Source organism: Narcine bancroftii, chromosome 1, assembly GCF_036971445.1.
Source record: "Narcine bancroftii isolate sNarBan1 chromosome 1, sNarBan1.hap1, whole genome shotgun sequence".
In the NCBI taxonomy this organism is placed as follows: domain Eukaryota; kingdom Metazoa; phylum Chordata; class Chondrichthyes; order Torpediniformes; family Narcinidae; genus Narcine; species Narcine bancroftii.
In genome coordinates, this window is record NC_091469.1 from 236495012 (window position 1) to 236503622 (window position 8611).

Here is an 8611-nt window from a genome sequence, read left to right on the forward strand (position 1 = left end):
GGAGTCAATTGTTTATTTAAGAAAAGGTTGGACAGGTATATGGATGAGAAGAAGATGGAGGGTTATGGGCATTGTGCAGGGAGGTGGGACTAGAAAGGGGTGTTTGGTTTGGTGCGGACTAGAAGGGAGTAATGGCCTGTTTCCGTGCTGTAATTGTTATGTTATGTTATATATGTTATGAGATAGATCAGCTCGTTGAGTGGTGTCCCACTCAATAACCTTGCACTCAACGGCAGCAAAACTAAATAACTGATTGTGGATTTCAGGAGGAGGAATTAGGAGAACATGAATCAGTCCTCATCAAGGGGTCAGCAGTAGGAAAGATTAAAAAACTTCAAATTCCTGGGTCTCAACATCTCTGAAAGTCTGTCCCAGGGCCTCCATGTCGATACAACCATGAAGAAACCATTGAAGAGATTTGGCATGTCCCCAAAAACTCTTGCAAATTTCTACAGGTGTCCCGTGGAGAGCATTCTGACTGATTGCATCACTGTCTGGTGTGGAGGTGCCAATGCACAGGACAAATAAAGTCTACAGAGGATCAGGAACTTGACCACTGCCATCATGAGCATCAGTCTTCACTCCATCAAGTACATTTAAAAGAGGCAGCCTTTATCCTCAAGGGCCCTCACATACACTCTGTACACAGCTTCCATCAACTACGAGGTACAGGAGCCTGAAGCCAAATACCCAGCAGTACAAAAACAGCTTCTCCCATCTGCCATCAGATTTCTGAATGGACAATGAACCACAGACCCTATTTCACTTTCTCTTCTTTTGCTCTAATTTTTTTTTTAAGTTTAATTCACAGAAATACTTGCATCTGTATTGCTGCCGCAAAACAATGAATTTTGTCACAGGTTCATGCCGATAAATTTGGATTCTGATTCTTGCAATTTTTTTTTCTGGGCAACTAAATACTTTGCATCTTGGTATTTCCCTTATTCTCTCTGGAAATAATTACCCATTTAAGCACTCTACAGAAGTACTTCAACGTGAAGCTGCATATGTAGTGATACTGATGGATTTTTTTGGCAGCAGTTTTCTTGCACTTCAGTCCCCTAATATTTTTGCGATTCCAAAAAATAGTCAGTCATATAAAATAAAAGGAAGGCCGCTTTAATGGATTCTCCAAAGGAGAAATATTACAAATGATATACATGTTACAATCTGGCTTTAATGATGAAAGACAAAAGAAAAACAATCCAAATAACCTCGAAATTTCTCAGTTCTTTACCCCATGTTCTTTCAGTTTTCCAAGGGTCTAATGCCATGTCCAGGTCAGTGGATTGGTTGGTGCTTCCTCTGGTGTCTCCATAATTCACCAAAAGATCTCCTCAGGATGGCACATGTTCCTCCCTGGCATGAGGTTCCAGGTAAGAATTTGCCGATTCACTACTCCTTTCTTCCACATGACGTGATTGGTTTTGCTGATTTTACCTTCATGGTGCATTTATTCCCTGAAGAAAACTGAGGTCCTCCATCAGCCAGCTCCCCACCATGATTACCAGCCCCCCCACATCTCCATCGGGCACACAAAACTCAAAACGGTCAACCAGTTTACCTATCTCGGCTGCACCATTTCATCAGATGCAAGGATCGACAATGAGATAGACAACAGACTCGCCAAGGCAAATAGCGCCTTTGGAAGACTACACAAAAGAGTCTGGAAAAACAACCAACTGAAAAACCTCACAAAGATAAGCGTATACAGAGCCGTTGTCATACCCACACTCCTGTTCGGCTCCGAATCATGGGTCCTCTACCGGCACCACCTACGGCTCCTAGAACGCTTCTACCAGCGTTGTCTCCGCTCCATCCTCAACATCCATTGGAGCGCTTACATCCCTAACGTCGAAGTACTCGAGATGGCAGAGGTCGACAGCATCGAGTCCACGCTGCTGAAGATCCAGCTGCGCTGGATGGGTCACGTCTCCAGAATGGAGGACCATCGCCTTCCCAAGATCGTGTTATATGGCGAGCTCTCCACTGGCCACCGTGACAGAGGTGCACCAAAGAAAAGGTACAAGGACTGCCTAAAGAAATCTCTTGGTGCCTGCCACATTGACCACCGCCAGTGGGCTGATATCGCCTCAAACCGTGCATCTTGGCGCCTCACAGTTTGGCGGGCAGCAACCTCCTTTGAAGAAGACCGCAGAGCCTACCTCACTGACAAAAGGCAAAGGAGGAAAAACCCAACACCCATCCCCAACCAACCAATTTTCCCCTGCAACCGCTGCAATCGTGTCTGCCTGTCCCGCATCGGACTTGTCAGCCACAAACGAATCTGCAGCTGACGTGGACTTTTTACCCCCTCCATAAATCTTCGTCCGCGAAGCCAAGCCAAAGAAAAAAAAAGAAAAATTGCTTTATCACATCACTTTAAACTTTGTGTGTGACACCACCCTAGTTTACTACATTGAAATCTCAGTCATTTTCTCTTCATTCTTTGGATCCCTGCCTTCACAGGACAACAAACCTCATGCAGCCACCCATCCATTCTCACCCCCCTCCCCCCCCCCCCCCCCATCATTGGACCGATCTTCTTCCACTATAAGATTTTCCCCCCTCTTTACGCCTCCACTGATTTCATCTGGTTCCCTCTATCATTCACCTTCCCGATTACAGCGCTCATTATAACACTGTTGTCACTCTTCCTTCGTCAATTGCAGCATTGGCAGCCTTTGTCTTCACATTCCTACCCCAACCTCTTCACTCTACATGACTCATTTTCCTCTACCTGACCTTTTTCTCTTCCCTCTCCATCTCCCTCTATCTCTCTCTCTCCCTCTTTGTATGACCTACCTATACCCTGCCTCTGCATCCTTCACCCTCTGTGGTTCACCCTTTGCTGTGTGCAAACCCTCCTACTCTGTCCTCATGATATTGGCTCAGTCTCAAGGAAGGGTTCTTTTGTGAATCATCTCCCACTGATGCCACTCAATCTGAAGGGTGTTCTGCCAGCAGGGTGATTTATGCTCCAGATTTATCTGCAGTGTCTTGTTTGTCCTCATTGTATATGGACAGCATATGGCATGATTTTAACTGGATTGGTTTGAGAATGATGGTTTGTTTTGTGTGGACACTGAGAAAAGGTGAAATGTTACCTGTTGCCCTTACACCATCATAAAGTAAGTACATCTAATGGGTGAAATTTTATTAAAAATTGTCAGGTGCAGGAAATGGATATAAAACCAGAAAATATTGAAAACACTCAGTAGGTCAGAGGGCAACATTAGGAAGAGGATCAGAATGAACATTTCAGTGCAAAAAAGGAACGGAAACAACAAGATTATTTTATGTTGCTGCTGAGGAGGGTGCCAGGGTTGGTAGGGCAAAGGAATATCTGTGATTGGGTCACAGAGTTTATTTAGTGGATGAATAGAAGCTATAAAAGAGAGAGAAAGAGAAAATAAACAAAAAAGTTTAGAAGTGAGGCAGTTAAACAGTGAACACACAAAGGAATGTGAAAGCAGTGAAACAGAGCAGTAGGACACGTCCAGCAGGTCAATGTGCTAATGAGAGTAAAAAAAAACAAAGTTAGTACCACTTGGGATTCATCTTTGTCACATGATATGAACTCCGTTTTGGCCCCATGTAATCAACACAATACAATAACTAATTCATTCTGGTTTATCACAGCACAATAAAAACTGTGAACTCTTGCTTCAATTTTCTGCCCCGTTTTAGACAAAGTCTAAAATCCATTGACACAAAGCAGCTTTGTTGTGTCATCATCTTGTCTCTCAAATGAATCTTACAGCTCACTGCCTCTTAGGATGTCCATATGCTCCCTCAGTTGGGAGGGATTATGTCCAATGCTCAATATTCAGATTGACACATGGCATATGTTTCCTAGTTTCTGCAACTAGCACTCTTCTATTCCTCAGTATTTCCCTTACTTTCTCTCTAACCAATTGGAAATGATCATTGATTTAAACAATCAACACTCATGCTTTATACATGAAATAGAGCCAATAAGCATGCTAATAGTTGTTGTTCCCAGAATCTGAAACCTTGTGTATCCAAACTCGACTGGAATCAAGGAAGCAGTTCAATGAAATACTCTGTTAATAAGTGACAGAATTGAAAGAATAATTGTGGACTGTGGACTGACATGACACGTAAGTCACCAGTAATATAAGGACTACTGAAGTTACAGTAAAACTGCCGGTATCTGGAATTCAAGCAACCAGTAAAATAATTGAGGAACATAAATTAAAAAAAAATAAGAACAAAATAATAGGCAAAAAAATACCTAAGTTTAAAATTGTAAATGTTCTCTGAAATAACACACAAAACTTTGAAGATGGGAGCAAATATTCACCCAGTGGAGTTCCTTGGTCGTGCTTTGCTCGTAAAGTTGTGAGAAACTGTAATGGTGTCACCCAGAATGAAGAGCTGGTTGATGCCGCTTGCCATTGGGGTGACTCTCTTAAAGTATCTCCTTATCCCTACTTAGTGAGAGTCACCCCAGTCAGAGGCTTTATCTGTAAACTTGGGTGGGCGGGGGGGAGGAGGGGTTAATTATCTGTATTTATTGTTTGTCTATTGGGCGGTTCCTTAGAGGGGGAGGAACCTGCTGATGCAGTGATGGATAAATGTTTTCAAAGAACGTGATTGAAAATAAAGTAAAATGTTTAAATGAAATTTTATATATATATTTTTATTTAATTTTTTATTTTTCACACTATAAACCATACTGACCAAAGAGACATTTTTTCTCTTGAATATATACAGTGTAATTTTCTCCCCTTTTCCCCCCTCCCTTCCCTCCCTCCCTCACCCCCCCTTCATATTTATTCAAAGTTCAATCTATATGATACATTAAATCCGTTAAACAATGTCATCACTTAATAAAAATAAACAAGAAATTTGTGTCTTTTACTTTTACATAGTGGGTCAGTTCATTCCGTTGTCTTCTCCTTCTGTCATTTTAGGTGGTGGAGGTCCGTGGTAGGATTTCTCTATTGTGTTTCATGTATGGTTCCTATATTTGTTTGAATATTGTGATGTTATTTCTTAAATTATATGTTATTTTTTCCAATGGAATACATTTATTTATTTCTATGTACCATTGCTGTATTCTCAGGTTGTCTTCTAATTTCCAGGTTGACATAATACATTTTTTTTGCTACAGCTAAGGCTATCATAATAAATTGTTTTTGTGCTCCATCCAAATCGAGTCCAAGTTATTTATTTCTTATATTACTTAGAAGACTTAAAAGACAGGATTTTAGAGAATTAATTGAGCGACAAATTAAAATGTACTTTGAAATAAATAAGGAATCAGTGAAAGATAAGTTTATACTATGGGACGCAATGATGGAATTCATCAGAGGGCAGATAATAAGTTATGTAACTAAGATGAAGAAGGACTACAATCAGGAAACAGAGCAGTTGGAAAGGGAAATAGCAAATATAGAAAAAGAATTAGCAATGAAGGAAGATACAACTAAAAGAAGAGAATTGACAGACAAAAAAATAAAATATGAAACACTACAAACATATAAGGTGGAGGAGAACATAATGAAGACAAAACAGAAGTATTATGAGCTAGGAGAAAAAACGCACAAAATACTAACATGCTAGCTTAAGACAGAACAAACTAAAAGATTGGTATTGGCATCAAGGAAAATGGACAAACAAGTTACATATAACCCAATGGAGATCAACGAAAACTTCAGAGAATTCTACGAGCAACTATATCAAACTGAAATGAAGGGAAAGAAGACAAAATAGATGAATTTCTAACTAAAATTGAACTACCAAAATTGCAAACAGAGGAGCAAAATAAATTAATAAAACCATTTGAAATAGAAGAAATACAGGAGATATTAAAAAAACTACCGAACAATAAAACACCGGGAGAGGATGGACTCCCAATAGAATTTTATAAAACATTTAAAGACTTATTAATTCCTCCTCTCCTGGAAGTAATGAACCAGATTGAAAAAACACAAAACATACCAGATTCATGCAAAACAGCAATAATTACAGTAATACCAAAGATGGGGAAAGATCCATTAACACCAGCATCGTATAGACCAATATCTCAACTTAACACAGATTATAAGATAATAGCTAAACTATTAGCAAACAGATTGGCTGACTGTGTACCAAAAATAGTAAAACTAGATCAAACTTAATCCATGCAATACAAGGAAACAAAACTCCAACTGTAGCGGTTGCTTTAGACGCAGAGAAAGCCTTTGACAGAGTAGAATGGAATTATTTATTCAAAGTACTACAAAAATTCAACCTACCAGAGAAATATATTAATTGGATTAAAGCATTTAAATAAGGGACCATTGGCAAAAGTTTCAGTAAATGGATATATATCAAACCAATTTAAATTAAGTAGATCAACAAAGCAGGGATGTCCACTATCTCCCTCACTGTTCGCGTTAGCTATAGATCCACTAGCAGAACTGATAAGAACAGAAAATAAAATAAGAGGGATAAAAATAAAAGAGAAGGAATATAAAATCAGTCTATTTGCAGATGACATCATAATATACGTAACAGAACTAAATTTTATATATTCATGAAAATGAAGTTTGTACACAGTATAGTTTTTGTCTGCTTTTTAAACTGTTTATTCCTGATGCAGGTGTATTAGTTAGGTATTGTAAGAGTAAGCCTCAAGCAACTGGAAAATACACTTGTCTGGCACCTTCCAATCTGTATAGGTGCTGGATACCAGGGGTTTTACTGTAATTGAACATAATAAGTTTCCAAAATCACATATTGGGCAAAATGTTTGTTATTTTTAGTAATGAGGTAATTCTGTTATACTGTTTAATTTATTGAGTGTAATTGGGTCAATTGGGTGTCAATTGAAAATGGCGGCACTGCAGGAGACACTGTAATGGCAGGGCTGCCGCTGGTGCGGACCCATGGGGTGTGAGGAGTGGAGATATAGCGCTCCCATGGGGTCTAACCATCCAGTCAACTGTCATCACCTCCGCACTGGCTTTGAATTGCCCATTAAAGGAACTGATGGTATTGATCTATGCCCAAGATGGCAGCACCCAAGATTGGCAGGAGCCACTAGGGGTTGTATACTCCAGGGGAGTGGAGGACTGACATAGGGCACCAATAAACAGGGAGAGGACCAGTGAGGGGACTCTGTGGCTGACAGGCACAAAGACACAACGGGCTGCTGGTGAGATGAGGAACCCACGGAGACTGGGGGCTGCTAGAGACTGCTGTCGGGGGACTTGTGCCAGGCTGCGGACTGTCTTGAAACTGGCTGAAGGGGTACCATGTATTGGAACTGGGATGTGAGGGGGTGCCAAAGGCGCTGAGGGATTCCTGAATGTGTTGGAGGTTCAGATCTAGAGCTCAGGATGCCAGTGGTTTGGACTGAATTCTGCGTGGCTGCAGGAGTTGTGGAAACACTGGAGGAAAATCTATGGACACTCTGTGACTCTGGGGGCTCTCTCTTTTGCTTCTCTTTCCCTGACTGTAAGAGGCGCTTCAGGAAATTCGTGCAGATGGTGAAGCCGTCTGCCTTACAGCATGAAAAAGCAATTTCATGTAATATGACCCTGTTTTATTACAATGACGATAAATTGAATCTTGATTCTTGATGTTGATTGAGCAACAAACAATGACCAGAGTAGTTGAAATGTCCTTTTACATTTTCCACTGTAGGATTTAACATGATTAGAAAGTGTGGAAGATTTGTATGTTGGAAACGTTTCCATATCGTTTAGCGACTATGTGAAGATAAAGATGGGTGGAAAACCCTCAATCCACAACATAACTGACAAAGGGTACACATTTGATTGAAAAGACTGGCAGGTGGGCAGAGTAGGCGCGGTGGCTCTGTTGGAAAAAAAAGTCAGTCAAAAGGTGATATGGTTCCTAAATCTTACATTGGGCATAAATGGGAAATATAGATGATCAAAGACAGAGAGGTCAGAGTGGAAGTGTAATGGAGAATTAAAATGAGAGAAGACAGTCAGCTCTGGGTTGTCCTTGAGGAATGAGCAACATGTGTTTGAGATATCCTTTATAGAGGAGACCACATTGTGAGCACTGAATACAATGCATTAATTGCTGTATCATCTGGAAGAATTGATCAGGTCCCTGGCTGGTAGAAAGGGTGAAGCTATTCAACACAACTGGAAAGGTTGTGGTTGGGTGGAATGATCAATTGAGGAGACAGAAAGGACAGTGTATTCCAAATGTTGAATGGGGAAGGGATGGGAAGTGGTGCGTTTTGGTTGAATTTCATCGAAGGCTGTGGGAATTGTGGAGGATCATTCATTGAATGTGGAAACTGGTAGTGTGGAAATCCTTACTTGTGCTGGCTGGGATGATTGGGGCTGAAAGCTGGGAAGAAGCTGGGAGATGTGATTGAAGCCTGACAACAGAAATAGGGGAAAGCTGCTGGGTAAAAGGAAGGCAATCATGAAGGTACTGGTGTGGAAAGTTTCATCATCAGTGTAGATGTGATGGAGTCAAAGAAACCAGGAGAATGGAATCGTGCCCTTATGGTAGATTGACTGCAGGTGCAGTTAAGATGGCTGTTGGAGATGGTGTGACCATAATGTCTATTGGTTGGTAAAACCCCTTAAAGTAGAACCATGGAGCACCACAG